The sequence below is a fragment of the Pogoniulus pusillus genome, chromosome 24 (assembly GCF_015220805.1).
Source record: "Pogoniulus pusillus isolate bPogPus1 chromosome 24, bPogPus1.pri, whole genome shotgun sequence".
Taxonomy (NCBI): Eukaryota; Metazoa; Chordata; class Aves; order Piciformes; family Lybiidae; genus Pogoniulus; species Pogoniulus pusillus.
This window is the reverse complement of record NC_087287.1, coordinates 12,794,896-12,815,417: the sequence shown is the minus strand read 5'-3', so window position 1 is coordinate 12,815,417 and position 20,522 is coordinate 12,794,896. Positions and strand designations below refer to the sequence as shown.

Sequence of the window (20,522 nt, the reverse complement as noted above, 5' to 3'; positions counted from 1 at the left end):
CAGTCTGTATTGTGATGGAACTGTTACTTATCTCCAGATTTATCCAGTCCCTCCTTTGTGGAGAGTCTGGAGTTTAACAGGGTCTCTAATTATATTCCTCTGCTAGCTGACCACCACGAAAACTGAAATCCTCACCACAGATCTGTAAAAATGTTTCCACTTGCACTGGGAGACAAAAATAGAATAATTCCATGTCTTTTTGGACGGATGCCTGGTTGAAACTATGCAGGGTTTGACTGACAAGAGGATGTAGTCTTTGCTGAGAGCACTTTCTTTAGGGTCCTTTTTAGTCTTCGCGAACATTTAAGCAGATGAATGAAGAGAGGATCTGTGCTACTTTCCCTTCGTTTTTGTTAACTTTTCCTGCTTTTCTATAACTTTTGTCTTCTGCAACAGAATCTTTTCAGCTCATCTGGCTTACTGAAAATATAATCACGAGCTGGTAAGTAGCAGCTTCAGGAGTTCTGATTTGAAATGGCACTCTTTTGTGCACAGCTGTGGTAGAAGTATAAAACCCCTTTGTGCATCTAGGCAAAAGTAGAATTATTGAAATGCTCAGCATTTGCCAGGGTTGTAACTGTAAAGCATAGTCCTTCAGTGGTGAATAAATACAGTTACACATTGCTCAGCCTGCAAATGCAGCGGAGAAACTTGACTTGAGTAAGTTCAGAATTATTCTGCCTCTGAGTGAGCTCTCCTCGCTGTGCTGCATGGCACGTTAGCCGGTTCCTGGGGAGTGTGGATGGGAGCTTAACAGCACAGCAGGTAACAGGCTGCTTCAGCTGGAAAAGCAGGAAAAGCTTGTTGTTAGCATATACAGAAAGAAAGTGAGAACGAGTGGTAGTTATTATTGGGTGATAACATTTGTCCATAGTCTTCTGAGCTGTCTGTGAGATCAAATCCATACTGCAGCGGTGTAAGAGCAGTGAGTGTGTAAGATGTGATGCTTAGGCAACTTTTCTGTCAATGCGTTTTGGACTGGAACTTTTATATGATTTTAGGGTGAAAAAGGAGGTGAATGTATATGTGATAACCGCTTTTCAGAATGCTTTCTTCTGCTGGTCAAGGCTTGATATTTCTGTATCTTAGCATATGTTTTTGTGTGGCTGCTTTATTTTGAACTGCATCTTCGTTTTATGCAAGCAGTCCTACCTCTGAAGGCTGTGGAAAGTGGAAATAGCTCAGCCCTTAAGCACTTGGTTCTGTGTTTCTGAAATTTGCGTGCACTGATGCAAATATTTCCTCTTGGAAAGGGAAAGCTATTACTGGGGTAGATAGTTTTTCTCAGCTGCACATGTGGCAGTTTCTGCAGACAGACTGAAAAAGCTGTAATGTTATATCTGTGCTCTTTGTTTAAAGTGGTTCACGTCCAGATGGGGCGTGGAAGTGTGTTGGCAGTGCAAAGCCACTTGTACCAGGTTCCTTCTAAAGCAGGACCATTTTCATTAAACATTTTTATTCACTGCTTTTTCTTTCCCTCCTGTCTTTAACTGAAAGAAATATGTATCTTAATGTCAAGGCTGAAAGCTGCTAGAATAATAGAAAATCTATTTTAGTTTTCAGAATACAAATACATCTGTCTAAACCTCCTTATCTGGGCTTTTATAGTCTAAAGTTTGATGCCTACACAAAGTGTGTATCATGAGTCTCACTGGAACTGGTTGACACAGGGTACAATATTAATTTCAATCACATTTGCAGTTTCATGTTGCAGGAGTCTAGTCCTTGGACAGTTTGGTTTTAATTTGTTTGCTGAAAAACTCACCAAGAAAGCTTTATACTGTGTTGGAGGTTGAAATTGTGCTGCACCTGTAGGGTGAGACTAAAATGAAATACCTCATGGCTTTTGTGGGTCTACGTGAGTGTGTGTGGGGAGGAAGACTGCAAAATAGGTTATACATTTTTAACAGTTTACTGTCCTCACTAGTTTGTTTCCTCTTCACTGGCAGAGAGACAAAAATATATATCTTTGCTTTTTTTAATATGTGCTTGTACTTTTTGAGATGGCTCCATGAGCGCCGTAGGAGGCAAAATGTGTAATGAAGCATTAAGGGAAATGGGGTTAAGACAGACAATGTCTAATAAAGGGTATCAGTATTTATTGCCAGTCCTCTTTTGGCCTGTGTAAATTATTTTTCTTAAGAGCACTGACATTGCTCTTGCTCCCTTTACATCTTTCTGTGTGCAGATGTTTGGGGTTTTTTTCCCCATTTACCTTTCTTTCTGAGTTTTCTGAATGCCAAGTACCTAATGTGCCATTTCTGGCAGAGAGTTCTGATGCTGAAAGAGGAGATACAACGAGCTCGAAGCAAGTTCCTGGAGAGACACAAGCAGGATGGCAAAAGCACAGAAAGATTGTTTCTTCTTTTTATTCCTGCAGGAGCCATGTACCAATCTTCACACTGACTTAATGAACACAGGAGGAAGCACATATTTTTCTTGGGTCTGCAAAGCAAACGTGGTGTCTGAGTGCAAGGTTTACTACCAGTGTAATCAGCTAGAGTAGTGTGAGCGACTGTGTGCCAACTTTCTTTTGCCTACAGTGTACCTGGCCCAATTAAGTCCATTCTTCATTCTTCAGTCATCTCCCTAGGTGGCTATCTGGTCATAATAGGCCATAAAATGGGTGGCACTGGTCCATATGAAAATGCCTTGTGGTGTAGGGGTTCTTGCAGCCCTTTGTAGAGGTTTCTGGGAGCGTCAAAGGTGGCACTGCTGTCTAAAAAGTAATTCAGAGGATGGGTCCCCATGCTCTCTTTCTGACTGCTGCAAGAGTTTCTGAGCAGTGTAGATCATCAGATGAAGGTTAGATAGGTTTGGGAGAGCTGCACAGAGAACTCAATGGAGTGAACTTCTGTTAAGCATGAAGGGAAGAAATTCAGCTGGGATTAGATACTGTTCTTACTATCTCTTAATCAAGAAGATCCCTGTTTTGCTTTTCCCTCCCTATTCTCTCATCTCTCTTTCTCCCTTTCCCTCTCTTCCAAATGGTGATAACTGTAACCTCTATAAGGGGGCTTCTAAATGGTTTGTGCTTAGCTGTAAGTCAAGCAGCTCAGTTCTTTCACTGTTGTCCCCTTTGTCTCTTGGACTCTAACTTGCAGAGATCAGTGGGGTGGGAAGTGACAGAGGGAAGACAATCTGGTGAGAGATGTTTGCTCTACAGATGTCCAAACAAAAAACCCTGTGAAGGCCTGAACTTCTGCATGCAAAGCTCTGCAGGGAGGAAGAGCACCTTGTGCTGGCAACCCAGCAGAAGCAAAGAGATCCACAGGTTTTGCATAGGTTCATGCTTGAAAACGCACTGAAAACTTAACAGACTTGTGACCTTTAAAAGAGATTAGAGCTGGTTATTAATTCCTTTCTGCCTCAGCATGTCTGTTTGAGTAGGTGCTCTATAGCAAGTGTGAATAGTTTGCAAGTGGCTTTCTTCAGTATTTCATGGAAATGTATTTGATTACACATACCTATTTCATGGAGATGGGCTCAAACTCAGGCTATTAACCATATTGAAACTGTTGATTGAACCTGGAGTAGATCAGGTGAGAAGATCTGGGATTCAGCAAAACTTATCTGCTAAGCCAAACTCCTCAGATCCTGTCTTTCTTACATGCATATTTCTGACATGCAGGCACTCCTGTATTGATGTTGTTAGCATAAGAAAGGGGTGTTGCCAAACAAAATACTAACAGTCTGGTAAACCAGCTCCAATGCAGTAGGGGTGGTTTGAAGGAGGACTGAGAACTGGAAAGTTAGATTTCTGGCTCTTATTTTGTTGGACAAGTCATGACATGTGGGGATAATACACCTGCTTTGTGTCCCTCATTCATCTGGTGAAAGTAAACCTGACTGCCTCTCTGCCATATGGGAAAAGTGTGCAACACAGCTGGAAGTGGTTGGAAACTGCTCCTGTGTGAGCTTCTGAGGGTATGCAGGGCCACCATCACACACCCCCTGACTGCAAAGAACCAGGTACTAACTCCTTTTGCTTCTTACTCTTTGTGTTTAGGAGGAAAAAGGCCAAATACCGCGCAGTGTGCCATGCCTAGCTCTGGCAAGAGACCACGCTCTTTAAGCGACTAAATTACTTGACTGATGCAATTCAGGAGTTGAAAAATCATTCTCAAACATGCTTATTTTTGGACCTTCATGCCTGGTTAGATGGAGCGACAACAACCTGGTTTCTGTGGTCCTAACCACTCTCTCTCAAGGGGCTGCTCATGCTCATTTGTGATGCCAGAATGCCAACTCATCAAAATTGCAGTAAGTCAGCTACCAAGAAAATTATTTGGCCAGACCTAACAGGCACCAGTGAAAACCTGTTTCTAGAGAAATGGTGCTGGTTTTATCTGCTTGCATCCCCAGCCTGTATACCTTGGCAGAGCCCTGAAGTAGTCAGTGGAGACACATTAATTTGTGTCTGGCCAGAATAGGCCCTCATAGTTTTAATTAAATGGTATCTACATGAAGGAAGAATAAAATCTGTGACTTTGTATCACAGAACTGTGCTTGAAGAATGCTGAGATGAAAACCAGAGACGCTGGCAGGCATCAGGTTTAATTTAGTGACCTTTCCCTGCTAAGTGAAATGCACTTGATTGATTTCAAGAATTGTCAGGGAAACCCAAAGTGATTATGGGCCAATGATAACCAGGAGCTGCTTGGTCTGATGTTTTTTGGGTTCTTGATCAGGAAGGAGTTGAAGCCAGTGCTGGAGGGGTGCTGAAATATTCAGAGTAAGAGACTCCCAGAGGGGACTGTGCTGGCCAAAGTTCAGCTTAGCACTTTCAGCTGCTCTTCATCTCTTTAAAAATGTGAAAGGCTGAACAAACATGCTGGTCATGGAGCTCAGGAGGCGTGGCTCACACCAAAGTCCTTTGGGATTCACCCAGTTGGAAGTCAAACCCGGCTTGCCCTGGAGTTAGACCACAGCATCAGATGGCTGCTAGCCATCCTGCATCACCCACAACAAGGCTGTGGAAGCACCCAGACTGGGTGCATGTGTGTGAGCACCTAAGTATCCTGATGTGCACCAGCTGGGACACAGATAACACTGCCCTTCTTGGTGTGCTGGAGTCAGGATGAGTGAAATGGTGTTGCTTTGTTTTCACTACTGTAAGCTTAGCAGAGTAAACATGAGAAGGAACAGAAATCAGACCCTCTGGGCAGCATGGGCTCCATCTCACCTTAGAGGTTGTCACAACAAGGTGGTGCACTTCATCTGAAGAAGGACTTCCTATGCTGTCAGGGCTCAACTCCCCATTTCTTTCTAGAGCCATGTACTAGGCCTGCACCCTCTGCCACCAGCTCTGAATCTCCCCTAGAGGGAAAGCAAACTTCCCTCTCCAGCTGTTGCTTTGGGCAGCAGCTGCCAAGGTCCTGGTGCTCCAGGATGTCTGTTGCCTGGGCTGGACCTGGGGAAACAAAGGCCAGAGTGCTAAACAAACCTTGGCAAAAATAGATCATCTCTTGGCTAAACTGTTAATTCCTCTGGGATGTTGAAAGTCTGCTGAGGGCAGCCAGATGTGTCCTTCAGCGTTCTGCAGCCAGGTGTGCACGTCTGGCAGGGAGGTAAAGCTCATCGAGACAGCACAGCTGTGTTTGTCATATTACTGGCTTTAAAAGGGGAATCATCCCATGTTAATTATCCTTTTCACGTATGTAGAAGTGATGTATGATTCATAAGTATTAATATTACCTATATTGCCTTTAATAGTCAGTCAGTGACACAGCACAAACGGCTTCCACAGAGTCCTCACTGCAGGCTCCTGGGAGCTGCACCGGAGCTGTGTCTGCAGCACACATTGCTGGTGACCAGGGATAAAAAACTGAAATTCAACAAGTGTCTTAGAAGCATTTCTCTAGAAGGGAGCATTTTGCAGGTGCTGTGTTTCTAACTAGGCAAGGCTGTATTGGGAACAGCATTTTTGTTAGCTAATTTCTATCCTTAAGAGGAAGCTGCTTCCTTCCTCTCTTCATTTAATTCTTTGGTGCTTTGACCTTCACCTGCATGAGTCTCTAGCTGAAATCCTCTCAGGAGGATCAGTGTCAGCTCTAATAAGCCGGCTGTCACTTTACACCAAACAGACAGTAAACGTTTCATTTGTTAAATGGGCCACTGAAATACATTGCCTTGTTCTACCATCTTCAGCTTTCTTCTAGGGGAAAGTGCTTTTACTTTCACGGGACTGAAAGTGCACAAAGTGGATGTGCAACTGCAGGTTGAAGTGTCTGGAATGAAGAGTGTTATGTAAGAGTTTTCCTTTATTTATCAGCTGTGCTGAAATATGATCAGCATTACAGCACAGGCTCTGGCCACAATGAATTTTCTTGTGTTTCCAGTAAGAAGACAAGGGGCACGGTGTGTAAGAAATGCACTGGGGATTGCTTTTCTTTAGCAAGCTGCACAGGAAGGCATAGGGAAAGTAAGATGATTGCACTGAGCTCTCGGCTGCTGATGCAGGGCACAAGGCTGCTTCTTGTTGGGACGTCTGCCATTGACTTGATTGTGAGCAGGGCAGATTTTCTCTGTCAGAGCTTCTGTTGTGCTTATTTATTGCTCCCCTTTACTGCCATTTTGTGCTAGCAAGCACAGCCTGGGCTTCTCTAATAGCTTGCATAGGTGGGCTGCTTTTACACCAATGAGCTTGGAGGCTATTGGAGAACAGGTGTTTTTTGTTTGCTTGGGGTTTCTTTTTATTCTCTTGGCTGGGTGCCTTTTTTTTTTTTTTTTTTGGAGAAGTGGGGGTATAAATTCAGCAGCTTATGGAGTGCTGGTTTCAGGTGGTGTTGGACAAATATGAAACTTATGGATGTCACTGACCAACCAGTGCAGCAGAGAGCAGTTTGAGACAGGAAAAGAAGGTGACAGCATCAGTGCATGAGAGGAAGGCCATGGCTTTTTTCTATGGAGCTGGAGAGTGTGTAAGTATGGTTGCTTCTGTGGATTTCACTCTGGTGGTTTCTTTTTAAGCTGAAAAACAAGCCTGTATGTGGAGCTTGATGATGATGGTAGACCCTCACCCTCTGGCTCCGTGGTGAAACTCTATGCAGGCAGTCTGTCTTCTCATATAAAATAAGGTCCCTTGATGATGCTCTTGGGGATACTGGCTGCTCTCTCTGGGCACTTGTGAGTCTTCTTGCCCAGTATTATTTGGAAGTATCTCCACAGTAGTACCCATGGTATTTCTCCTCTCCACAGGCAGTCTTCGTGAGCTCTTCTAACTTGAGTCACTGCTGTACTGCAGGAGTCTTTGCTAAAAGAGGCTGAGGGACAGCAAGTTGTTTAGTGTGTATTACAGGAGGCTTTTCCCTTGAGATCACTTCTCCACCTCAGTGGCTCCAGAGGTGGGAGTGGAAAGTTGTCTCTTGTTTCTCTGGGCATTTAGTTTGTCCTTGTCGTGTGATTTGCATATATCTGGAGACCTGGAGCCGAAGTCTCACTTTGTTAGCACTCTAATTTATGTTTGCAGTAACTGAAGTGGATATCAGTGAGAAAGATTTAGAAGGTATTTAAATCTGGTGATCTCCAATACACTGTCCATCAGTCAGGCTGTGCTTTGAAACTGCCTGTATATGGCAGATATATGTCTGTCTTCTATGAAAGTGTCTCTCAGTGCACCAGTAAAGACCCTGAAAACTTAAAATGCAGAACACTCTCCTTGGCACTGTTCTTCAGTGAGCATCCTTAATGGCAAATAAATGGTTCTGGTTTCATTGTTTGAATTTTCTGGGGTTTGTGTCGAAGGTTGTCTTCGATGTATCCAATGGATGTGTTTCCAGGCTGTGAATTGTGTAGATTGGTGAATGGGGTGGCTTTTTTTGGTCTGTTTCAAACTTTCACCCCCAAGGAAATACCCACAAAAAGGGGCTACTTCCTGTGCTTTGGAAAGTGAAGTAGAATCATAGAATCAACCAGGTTAGAAGAGACCTCCAAGATCATCCACTCCAACCTATCACCCAGCCCTATCCAGTCAACTAGACCATGGGACTAAGTGCCTCATCCAGTCTTTTCTTCAACACCTGTAACTTGATTTTGTTGTTGTTCTGATGACTTAGTCTTAGATGTGCATGTCTCCTAGGTTTTGGTGGGGTGGTTTGGGTTTGTGTATGTTGGTTTGTGCTTTTAAAAAGGAGCTTGGCTCATAATGACCATGGGAATGGAGAATGTGTTCCTAACTATGTGTTTTATGTTTCAAGCAGATGCTGTACATTTCCTAGTAAATACCTAGGAGTTAGTATTCTTTTCCTGAGTGTACAAATCTCTCCTCTCCCCCGCTTCCTTTCTCTAAGCCTCCCAGAATATACTTTATCATTTTCTTTTTAAAATGCCCTCCAGCCTCTACTCTCTATCAGTCCAAAGCAGTGTGCAGCTTCCCATCAAGACCTTCAGAATAGCTGTATGCAGCTCAGCTCTAGAAAAAGTTATGATTTATACAATTATTTTCATAATATCCTGCAGGATCCAATGCATGTTACAGAAAGGTCAACAATGAAATAGGCCTAGGTACTACAAACAGGTCCAAAATGATGTAACAGTAAATTGTAGTGCTGGTAAGTGTCTTGCTGGTGCTGAAGGGCAGCAGTGTGACAAAAATAGAGTCTTTGTTTTGGTCTGAGCAGGATGGTAATTGTTTTGTATGGATGTGAAAGCAGAGAGAATATGCTGTAAATTGCCAGGACTACTATGAAGCCCTTTGCCCACCTGTTAGCATCACTTGTTCATAATAAAGTACAAAAATGGCAAGGCAATTTGGTCATAGTTGTGAATGTGCCACTGCTACATTCTGGTTTGAAACAAAAATAGGACAAATATTCAGAACAGTCACTCTTCTTTCAGGCTGATCATTTAGTTCCAATGCTTCTCAATCCTTCATACTCTCTTCATGATAATGGGTGGAAATTGAACCACCATCTTAATTTTGATGCTAATCTGAGCATGATAATCATCCAGATGAGGTTCACTGCAGATTGACAAAACCATGTTGGTTATTATATTGGAAGCTATTACTGCAGCACGATTCCTTGTCCAAATTAGAGCCCAAGGTGCAAGTGGTGGAGTCGCTCTCCCTGGAGGTGTTCTAGAACAGACTGGGTGGGGCACTTAGTGCCATAGTCCAGTTGATTGGGTAGGGCTGGGTGCTAGGTTGGACTGGATGAGCTTGGAGGTGTTTTCCAACCTTGTTGATTCTATGAAGGATGCTTTCTGGGTGCTAAGGGCTATGTACTTTGTTACTATGCTGATACACAAAAGAGAAGAGATTACTTTGTTTACAAAGTAGCTTAATTCAGTTGTCTGTAGGAAATGCTTTTAAGACACAAGAGAAAGACAAAACCCCAGTCCTAGAGCAGGACTTCAGCCTCTTGTACATCCCTTTCTAAAAATGATCCTACTCAAAGTGCATGAGGTAAACATTGATTTTGTCTGTTCAGTTGTGGCTTTTAATGGGAGTGGCAGGTACCTACATTGCAGTACTCGAGCAGTGCCAGAGCTCGTGGACTAGTGGTCTGCTTTGCCATCTCTCATCAAAAACCCTTGTGTGAAGAAAAATGAGCTTGTGTCAGGATGTGACATGGACAATATTGTTTGATTTGAGAACATTCTTTTTCTTCTCTTAGTTTCTTGGGAATTTCTGTGGATAAACATGTCATCTAAAGAAGGTGCTTATAAAATGTGCATCTTCCTGGAGTGAAACTAATTCACAAACACCTGGTGACAGATCTTGGAGTGATTTCTGTGGAGAGGCTGAAAATTGTGCCTAAAGGACAGAGGGAGAGTGGTTTGAGATTAATCAGGTTCTATGTACCTTGAGCTCTTCTTTCTGGTTTCTGCTTTTAAGATCGGGGCTGGCAGCACTTGCACTTATCAGTACATCAAATGAGATAATTTCAGCTTTTCTCTAGAGTCTTGCATTTTTTGGACATGGCCAGGAAAATGGAATTCCTCCTATCAGTCTTAGAACTTGTTTCTATTTTCAACAGAATTCTATTTGCCATTGTCAAAACCTGAGCACAAGAATCTATGTCAGAAAACAATAGCAAGTAAAACTTAGCAACAAACCCAAACCATTGTCTAGCACTGTGAATCTCTGTATCATTTGCTGAAGGCAGGCTTCAGCTTAATGGGCTTGGAAAACAGAAACATTCAATTAATCCTATCTATTTTCCTATGGAAAATAAATGAGGCAATTCTCATGTTCCTTCAGAATATTGGTTTGTACCATTATTGCTTCAAGTACCATTTATGTAATCTCCTGTTGAAAGGCCTGTATAACAGCTAGCATACCGGGTACGGAGAAGGCTCAGACTTCCTTTTGAGAACAAATACAGCATGGCAGAAAGGAGAGAAGAAGAGGGGAAAAGATTAAGGAGCTAACACTCTTTTTTTTGAATAGTAAGAAAAGTGAACTAGCCAGGGAAAAAAAGTTCCTATAAAAGGCTGATATGTAAAAGGTTCTTCACACTGCCTCAGGTTTCCTTTGTTAAAAATCTGGTCATGGTGTCCAGAACTTTTTTTGATTTAAAATACTTGGTGTTGTGGGTGGGTGGTGGGTTTTCTGGTTCATCTTTTTTTATGTTGTGTTTTGGACTTGGTTGTTGTTGTTCCACCCCCCCCTCTTTCCCTCCCCAGCCTAGGAATGTCCAAAGTAAATTGAATTGAGTGGGCACACAGGGGTAATTGATTTGAATAAAATGAGATGGGGATGAGAAAGAGAGCATAATGTTTCTTCCTCTCTATTCAACACTGATCAGGCCACACGTTGAGTACTGTGCCCAGTTCTGGGCTCCTCAATTCAAGAGAGATGTTGAAGTGCTGGAAGGTGTCCAGAGAAGGGCAACAAAGCTGGTGAAAGAACTGGAACACAAACCCTATGAGGAGAGGCTGAGGGAGCTGGGGGTGTTTAGCCTGGAGAAGAGGAGGCTCAGGGCTGACCTCATTGCTATCTACAACTACTTGAAAGGAGGCTGTAGCCAGGTGGGGTTGATCTCTTCTCCCAGACAACCACCAACAGAGCAAGGCGACACAGTCTCAAGTTGTGCCGGGGTAGGTCTAGGCTGGATATTAGGAGAAAGTTGTTGCCAGAGAGAGTGATTGGCATTGGAATGGGCTGCCCAGGGAGGTGGTGGAGTCACCGTCCCTGGAGGTACTGAGGAAAAGACTGGATGAGGCACTTAGTTCCATGGTCTAGTTGACTGGATAGGGCTGGGTTCTAGGTTGGACTGGAGATCTCTTCCAACCTGCTTGATTCTATGAGGAAAGAATACTGCTCAAATGAGGGAACTGAGCCCCTCTTGATGCTGAATATATATATATACATTTTTAGGTTTCAGATTGTATTAACTCAATTGCTTTAGCAGTTATTACATAGACTAAATTAACTATAACTGTAGATTTTGGAGAAATAATGAAGTGTGACTTTCTGTGCCAAATCAATCTGTTCATTACTTGTTATGGATTTGATTCCATAAACAAAGTGCCCATCAGTGGAGATGAGATCACATCTTAAATACCAGACAAACTGTGTAACAGCTTCAGGTCTCTGTGAGTAATGCCTTCTTCCCTTTGACCTAGCTGATACTTTTGGAAAGGAAACTTTGTCTTAGTGTCTGCTCCTTTCCTCCCTTCTCACTTTCTCAGTGCTGTCTGTCCAGAGAAAGCACAAAGAGCAGAGACTGCAGTCTGCAGAGCAGAGACCTGTAGTTTGGCTCAGTCTCTAGTTCACTGAGTCTGAGCTGCTTCACAATTTCCAGTAAAACAAAAAAATGTATGTTTGTGGCAAAGGCTTCTTATTTTTCTGTTGATTGCTGTGGAGTTTAATTGCCTCAAACTGAGCCCAGCCTTTGTTCTGTCTTGCGGTTGAGTAAATCTGGCATTTCTGATAGCTTGCAATTATTGTGCAAACTACCATTTTTCCATTTCAAAAGTTACCATTTCTTTGTGCTCACTACATTATCGAAGACACTGCAATTATGGGCATCTTCAGAAAGAGAAAATGGCTGTGGCACATAACATACTGTGGTGTGGCAAGCATAGGAAAAATGTATTTTGGGGGATTCTGTGAAAGCTGTTCTGATGGAGCTAAGTTTTCCTAAGTGCCCAGAAAGACTGTTTGGTTCTCTGCACATGCCCCAATGCCTTTCCTAGGGAGTCTTTAGATCAGCTCTTCATTTTTAAGTGATTTATACATGTGTAGGCAGGCAAATATGGAGTAAATTGTAGCAATGATAAGTTAGTGAATAATCACAGTCTTGTTTAGTCATAGGCACAGGTGAGAACAGAAGGACCAATATATTTTTCTAAGCAGGCAATAGTCTCAGATGCTGAAATTAAAACAGATGTATAAGGAGACCACTTTCTACAGGAACTTCTAAACCAGCACACAGGTGGTGCCAGGCCTGGGAAAACTCTGCTGTGTTAGTGCTTGTTTGATGTGATTTGCTCTTTAGCTTCCTGGAATTTGTAGAGTTCCAACTCAAATATATGGCACCTAAAAGCAACGCAAGAGTAAATCCTTAGCTTGCCTTTTCGTCAGAGGTTTGCTATTTATTTTCAGGCAATGTGCAATCTGCATATGACACACTGCAAGTGGGAAGGCAGGGGTTTGGTCCCTGCCTGAGCTCCAATTCACTGGATTCCTGAAGCCCTCAGCTTTATGGAAGCTGAGGGATATTTACAGATGGATTTGGATGTGTAAGGTGTACTGCAAAAATAGATGCAATTTTGACATAACCTTACAGAAGAGGCATATAAATTCTTCTACCTTTTGCCAGTGAATTAAATAGGGATGTTGAAATGTTATGTCAATCTTGCTTTTGCCAAGAGCTGTGCGTGAGAACTGCAGCACAGCTTTTAAGTTTGGCAGCTTTCTGCTCTTGTAGAGCTAATCTGTCAAGCTAATTGTTTTTAACAAGAGGTGAACTTTGCGTAGGGATGTTGATTAATAGGTCATTGTGCAAATATAGTACAAGACCACTGTTTGCTAGTTTTTTAGCGTTAAGAAGGATACAACAATATCCAAGTTCAAACACTTTAATAGCTCCATATATCGGGATGATCAAAGACTTCAGTTTTTCCCTTTATTCTTTCATGACAGAGCCTTTCATGGCTTTGGGGCAGCTAGTAAACACTTGCTTCATTCTGCATGAGGAGTGGAATCAGCTGTGTTTATTGTTGAACAATATAGTGTTGATCTAGGGAAGAAGAGACTAAAAGCAGCAGGGAAATAAAATCCTGAGGCCTGGCTGTGACCATTGTTTGGCAGCCCATCTAATATGGGGAGTCTTGTCTCCTCCTCCAAGTCCTTCAGAGTTCAGGACATGTCTGGGGTTCAATCTGCTTTCCCATGTCTGTAATGTTTTCATAATGTATTTACTTTTGTCCTGGTCCATTCTGTGGCTTGACTCCTGCTTGTTCCTTGTACCCATCCTGCAGCACTACCAAAGACCACACGCGGTGTTTGATGTGGCTTCTGCTGCAATAAATCAAAGGCAGCAGCCACCCATGCAGGACTTGTAAAAGCTGACTTTTTGTTTTGTCCAAGTGATGGTTTAAATAGTGCCTTAGTAATCTCTATGCCCATCTAATATTAATGGGAGAAAACCAGGGTGCAGTTGAAAATGTATTATAAACTAACTTTAGTGCTACCTTCAAAGGTGGGAGAGATTCAAATGAGTTACTTTGCAAATTAATTTTTGCAGTTAATGGTATATGCTTACATGAGAAGTAGTTGAATTTGAAGTGGCTTCTTAATATGTTTATAAAAACTTTGTGGGTGGCCAGTTAATAGGTAAATCATTGATAAAATGATGAAAAACTTACATGGTAGAAATCTTGTAACTGTGAGTGGAAGAAGGTTCGGTTCTGTAGATGTATTTGTTATCTCTTTCATCTCTTGGACGTTGAAAGCTCTCTTAGAGCTATCTAGAAGGTTGTGTGCTTGATAAACTTAGCGTGAGTTTGTCTGGTGTATGACTTGTAGTAAGCTTGTTGTCTCAGAGGGGCAGCGTGGTACCAGGGAGGCCAGAAGGACTCTAAAGTGTTACTAATGAGATCAGTTATTGACTTTCTATACAAGTGTGCAGAATGCACAGAATGAACAAAGCTCCTGTCTACCTCCTTCTCTCTGCTTATGAAGTCTGCTAAGCAAGATGGAGGATTAACTTCAGTCAAAGTAGCTTTGCTTATTCTTGTAACTCTTTGGGTGGCACTGATTCAAGGCAGCTGTATGCAGCCCCTCTTTGGCCTGTGAGCACTCTTGTAGTACTGCCCTCTAACACCATGCCAATGGTTCAAACCCAATAACATGTAAGCAAAAGGTGAGAGAACTTTTGAGATGTTTATGGTTTGTCCTCTGAAATAACAGAGAATGACTTCAGTGAAATTGTCTGAAAGTTGAGCAGATGGCCAAAACAACACAAGTCAGCTCTGTTGACGGGAATCTCTTATAATTTGGTGCTGATCAGTATTAGTATAACCTAGTCCTTGTTTGTGGCATGAAGAAAAAGAGTATTGATAAAAGAAAACTCGAGATGCAGCTACAGGCCTGTTTTTGTAGCACTAATTTTTCATAGCACTGTTGAAGAAGAGTCAAATTTAGACTTTAAAGGGCCACTAGAGATGGTAGGCAATACTAGAATTAGATTAAATGCAAGGTATGTGTTTAGGTTTTTTAATGTTGCAGTATCAAAACTATATTCTCTGGTTCAGTAAAGAGTTGGTGTTGAAAAGAAGTGCTTGTGCTGACAAGACGTGAGCAGAGTCACCTGATAAATAAGACTAGCAATAGTAGACTGTTGCATATATTCTGGAGTGCCCTTATCATTCCTTGAGGATGTAAGCATCAGATGAAGTTCTTTTGGAAACACTGTGCCCTGTTTGAAGGATCTGTGCTTCCTAGTGGTCGATGAAAGAAGACTCATCTTGCTGTGTGTGTAAGATGACTATTCCAGTCTGGGATTTCATGCCTGAATACACGTGCTTGTGATGTTGTGTGCACTTGCAGGAAGCATGAAGCTCCCAGGAAGTATTGGACTACTGCATTTAAATCACTGTGACTGTATCTCTGCAAAAAGCCTGCATTGATTGCAAAGTGCCAGAACTACTCTATGTATGGTAGAGCTACCCTTGGATTTTTAGCCTGTTTCTAGTATGAAAGCTATGCAAGTCTGTACAGCATATTGCTGTGTCTCATTTTCTTTTGAAAGAGGTTGCCAACTACAATACTTGTATATTTAATTTGTCTGACAAAATGTGTTGGACACCTTTTCACATCTTAAAGTTATTCAATTTACCCTAATGGTCTTTAACTGAGAGTTATGTTCACACAGTGGAGGATAAAATAGACTGAAACATTTTCTCAGAGCTATTAAATTTTTGAACTTGATGAGTTTCTGTCCAGTCCAGAAAATCCAGGTTTCTGAATGTGACCTGTATACCTGTCAAATGTGGCAGCCAGGAGCTAGATTTGCTGAGGCTACTGGAGGATGAGGGAATGGTATAAAGTAAGAAGTGATGAAAGGAATGTAATTATTTTTAATCTAGATTGATTTGAAGACTGGATGACCAGCTTGTGCCTAAGTGATATCATGGCAAAAGGATAACTGTGCTGGGGCTACTCAAGGGAAGCAGACTTCTGCATCTGCTTAGCAAGAGCACCTTGCTAGAAAACACCCTGCAGTTATTTCCTTTTTGGAGCTCACAAAACTAAAGCCAGCAGAAAATACTCTACTTCCAGAGCTCCAAGTCTGCTCATAGAGAAAATTGTAATCTTGTGAAATAAATCATGGTGTAGAAGGAATTATTTCTATTCTAGCCTGCAAACAAGAGTGTGAGTGCTACATCTGCCCATAGCATGAAGCCAAAGATAAAGCACATCCAGGAACAGCTGAGCTTATGCTTTTGCTTTGAAACAAGATGTTCAGCTAAGAGCTCACTGCTAACAGCAAACCATCATAAATGATGTATTAGTTGTACTAGAAAATAAGTGCTGTTGAGCATGATTCCTCTGCTTGTGTTTCATGATTGCATTACACACTCCTCTGTCTCTCCAGTAATGACAATTTTCTCTTGTAAAGTTTCTTCATGCTGTTTTTATATATTATTGAATAAGGAATTGGGAGGCTCGATGGCAAATAATGAATTTTTCAAAAGGTGGTGGAATAGACTAACCAACTACAATGCTAATAACCACTGAATGAATTCTCAGCAAATAACAACATGGGTTCCTTCTGGCTGATGAGAGGAAAGCTGAACCATGGCTGCAACAGCAGGAGCTAGGCTGTACTTGTGAAGTTTGTGTTATCATAGCTTGCTGGCTTCCTGCTTTTCTTCTGAAACTGTTTTACACATTGATTGAGAGTGTTCTTTGGCCTAAAGAGAGGGAGAATGCAGCAGTTCATCACTGCAGAAGGAATCTATTCAGCCAGAGGTGTTTTGTTCCAGCTTTAGGTACTCTGTCTTCCCAGCTAAAGAGTTTGTCTCTGATAGACTTCAGCAGTTTCCAGTACTGAAAACTGGAGCAAGAAAGAAACCCAAGAGGATGCAAGTTCAGTCAGAACTTTACTTAAAAAAAATTTTTAGCAATTAAATGCTGATCTTTTGGAAATGAGCATTGTTATTGCTATTCTTCCAGTCAGATGTAACCTTGTAATTTCAAAAGCATACCAAAGAAGCAGGCCCCAAATTATGATACTAGTTGCCTCAAACTCATTGTGGTCCTGCCTATTATTTTGAGGTTGCATAGATTTTTCAGAAGGGCTGAACTGGCCTCTTCATTTCTCTTCTAAAAATTCCATTTTGGTAACGAAACAGTCTCAGCTTTCATTCCTTGCTCCTGTGGAAGTAAAAGGAACTGAGTCTGCTTTTAGCATTACGTCAGCTCCTGGCCAAGGCTTCAGTTAAATATCACAGAATCAACCAGGTTGGAAAAGATCTCTAGGATCCAACCTACCACCTAACCCTTCTAATTAACTCAACCATGACTTTAAGTGCCTCATCCAAGCTCCTCTTGAACACCTTCAGGGACAGTGACTCCACCACCTCCCTGGGCAGCCCATTCCAATGGGCAGTCACTCTTTCTGTGTAGAACTTCCGAATGTCCAGCCCAAACCTGCCCTTGTGCAGCTTGAGACTGTGTGCTCTTGTTCTGTCACTGGATGCCTGGAAGAAGAGACCAACTCCCTCCCGGCTGTAATCTCCTTCCAGGTAGTTGTAGAGAGCAATAAGGTCTCCCCTGAGCCTCTTCTGCTCCAGGACTAAACAGCTCCAGCTCCCTCAGCTGCTCCTCATAGGGCTGTGCTCTAGCACCCTCATCAGCCTTGTTGCCCCTCTCTGGACACGTTCAAGCACTTCAACATCTTTCTTAAATTGAGGGGCCCATAACTAGATACAGAATTCAAGGTGCAGCCTGTTTGCTTTCCAAGCCTTGTTTCCTTTTCACCAGCTAATTGCACAGAAGGCTCACTAGGAAGAACAATGCTGCTCTAATTGTACACCAGAGTAGTTGCTGATAGTGGTGGGTATGCACACAGACAAAGGTATTTTCATCCAAATATCTATTATTCCAGTGGTATCTGCACTGGCAGGTAGGCTAGTGCTCACAAGAACTGTAAAATAACTAGAGGCATGCACCATTCATCCCCTTCCTTGTAAGCCTGTTAATTCAATGGTGGTAAATGTCCCTTGGGTCTCTTAGACCTTAATTCTGCTAGGTTTTGTTGTGGTTACAGAACAGGGAGCATGTGGAAGGTGTAGCAACCTCTTGAGTAACATATAGGTTTTGCTTTACCTGTTAGAGGAAGTGTAGAGATATGTATATAGGTAAAGAGATGAGATGTGCCCATGCAGGGCTAAAGCAGTTACTACAGTGCTGTTCTCTGCTCTGCAAGCCTGTGGTGGATAGAAATGCACTCACAGTCCTACAGATAGCTTGAAAAAGTGTCTCGTAGGATAAATACCTGCTTGTTTATCAGTGTGGATTAAAAGTCAGAAAAGTAAATGCCATGTCTGAGTACTAAGCTGTGCTCCTATGCTGTCAAAAGCAAATTGAACTTTACATCTATATTGCATTCATGTGTTGGCTTTTGGGTTTTTTTAATTTTATTTGTAGCTTTGAAAAGGGCTTTGAAGCCTCCATGTGAGCACTTTTGTGTCACATAATCAGAAGGAACTGTTAATGCTTTTCTTCTCAGTCACTTCTTGGGTTATGTGGTAACTTCTGAACTTCATGGAATTAAACAGCACATGTAATTGTTACAAAAGGAGGTGAACACCTTTTGGAAAGGCAACTAAATATTTTCCTGCTTTGTGACATCTTTCAAATTGTTTTGATGTAAAAGATATTCTGTATATACTCTAGCAACAACACAAATGATTTTTGGTGCTAATAAGTTCTTAACATTAAAAAAAATTTATGTTGTATATCCTGAAGAGGACTTTCTGAATTGTACACTTTCAGCCTGTGCAGTAATTCTGCAGAAAAGCAGTTTTCATTTTCACTGACCCTACGTTGCAAGGTAAGAGCAATGTATATGGAAAAGTATAGCCTTTACAGCTGAGTTTTCTGTATAGGACAGTGGTACCCAGAGGTGCTGTGCTTCCCCAGTACTGGTTCATTGTATTGCCTGTGGTCATTTTTAGCTCATTTTCTACTTTAGAATATGAAAATGTTGGAGAGACTACGATAGCTGGAAATGCACATTGATAAACTTGGTTCATAGCAGAATATTCCTAGATTCTACTTCTCCATATGACAGAAAGGAGTCACATTTTTCAGCTGGTCTAACCTGGCACTGCCCCATGGTTGCCATCTCTTACTGGCATCTGTGATGGTCTGGGAAATCACCCAGACTAGACTCAGGTGGCTCTGGAAATTAGAATGGAGCTTATATTTACAGCTTAGGAGGATATACAAGCAGATATTTACAGTATATACATTTATATACAGAAATATTTAAGGTAAAAGGTAATACAAAAACACAACAGCCTTCCCAGAAACCTGAGTCCCCAGGAGGGGCTCCCAACCACCCTTTGACCTTCTCCCACCCCTCTCAACCTTACCCCAGTCCCAAGGAAGAATGGAGGTTCAGCTGGGGGTTAGGAAGCAAAGTGGATTAATCAGAGAGACACCAGAGAGGCTGGAGAGACACGTAGCTCAGAGCTCCCAAGAAGAAGTGCCTTATCTATGTTTGGATTCTTGTTCTCTTACCTCTCAGCAACCTTATGAGTGAAGCAGACATGATCACTGTTTCCCTTTCACAGCCTGTAATCTAGTTCTTCTCACCAAAACATTCTAGCTAGCTTCAAACTAGCACAGCATCCATTGCTGTCCTTGAGCAAATCAGGCTGTTGATTCACCACAGGCCGTATTCGTAAGGAACCTATATTACAACATGACATTTTGATCCAGAAAAATAGATCTTTAATTCTTTTTGCCAGATGTGTGCTTGGTGTTATCCTGGAATCCATATATCCAACCATCGTCAAATTTAGAAAAGATTTGCGATTCTCTTTGTTACGTCTTCTTTACTTGAAAATCTGATCCCTTTAATCTGATTCTGCAGGAGATTGTGGTGTTCCTGTTTCATGAGATGTACTCTCATTTGGAGAAAAATATTTCATCTTTTGAAACTTGCTCACTTGACTTGAGTGACCTGCTGATTGTTAGCTGTGTCCAGAAGACAGGTGGACTGCCACCAGCAGATAAATGAGTAGAGATATGTAAGCATTTCTCTGTTATCAGAAAAAGAAACTCCTTCTGTGAGACCTGACTGGGTTATGGCACTTTCCCAAGCACTGCAGATGTGAAAGCAAACCTGTTCAGAGAGTCAAGCACCAGAAGAATTAAAACGAGGTCAACATGTTCTCAAAGGTCAGCACTGGAGCATCTGCAAATATCAGTCATCTTCATATGATGGACCTACACTGCCAGGCATACACTGCGTGCAGGATTTAAACACGTCTTTTCATCCCAAATATGAGGGATTTTGAAGGCCCTGATTGTACCATTAATGGAGTGACCTTTTGATATTTGATATATTCCAGCTCTTGTTTGTTCCAGGTGGATGAGATGTTTCAAGATAGGTGGCTGGTTGCTTTTTGAAGATGGTATTCATTACGTGTCAGGAAAACAATTCAGAGATGTGATGGAGCAAGCAGCTACAGTGGTTGACGTCAATCCCTGCCACAGCTGTGGCAGAATGAAACCTGTGCTCTTGAGTTTCCTGGACTTGTCTTTATCAGTTGAATGTGTTGACCTGTAAACTGTTAGTGCAGGTAAAAGCCCACTCCTGGGAGACTGTAGTTGCTAATACCAGCACAAGCTTAGGACTGGGGCTATATTCTCTTTAAAAATTATAGCATTTAATGCCAATCTTCATCTCAGAGCCTGAAGCATTTAGATATATTGCGTTCTGGAGCTGTGGTTTCAAAACTCAGTCTTGAAGTGGCACATTTATTTCTTTCATAGTTTTGGTTTGTTTCTAAACTGTTTAGAACAGAAGAAAATGAAGGTAGAAGAATAGTCA

The 20,522-nt window shown here is 42.0% G+C and overlaps 1 protein-coding gene across 9 annotated transcripts in view; it reads left to right on the top strand.

The window, feature by feature from the left end:
* Positions 1 to 358: 358 nt before the first annotated feature.
* Positions 359 to 20,522, top strand: part of INSC (INSC spindle orientation adaptor protein) — a 109,073-nt gene continuing 88,909 nt past the window's right edge. For 3 of the 9 annotated variants that reach the window (XR_010306746.1, XR_010306747.1, XM_064163643.1), the window contains exon 1: positions 6,750 to 6,923. The gene's annotated coding sequence lies outside the window, so the exon portion shown is untranslated. Of the gene's footprint in view, positions 443 to 743; positions 766 to 6,099; positions 6,250 to 6,341; positions 6,361 to 6,599; positions 6,622 to 6,649; positions 6,668 to 6,749; positions 6,924 to 20,522 lie in introns of those variants that run through there. The other 6 variants (XM_064163644.1, XM_064163645.1, XM_064163648.1 and 3 more) reach the window with 6 other exon arrangements.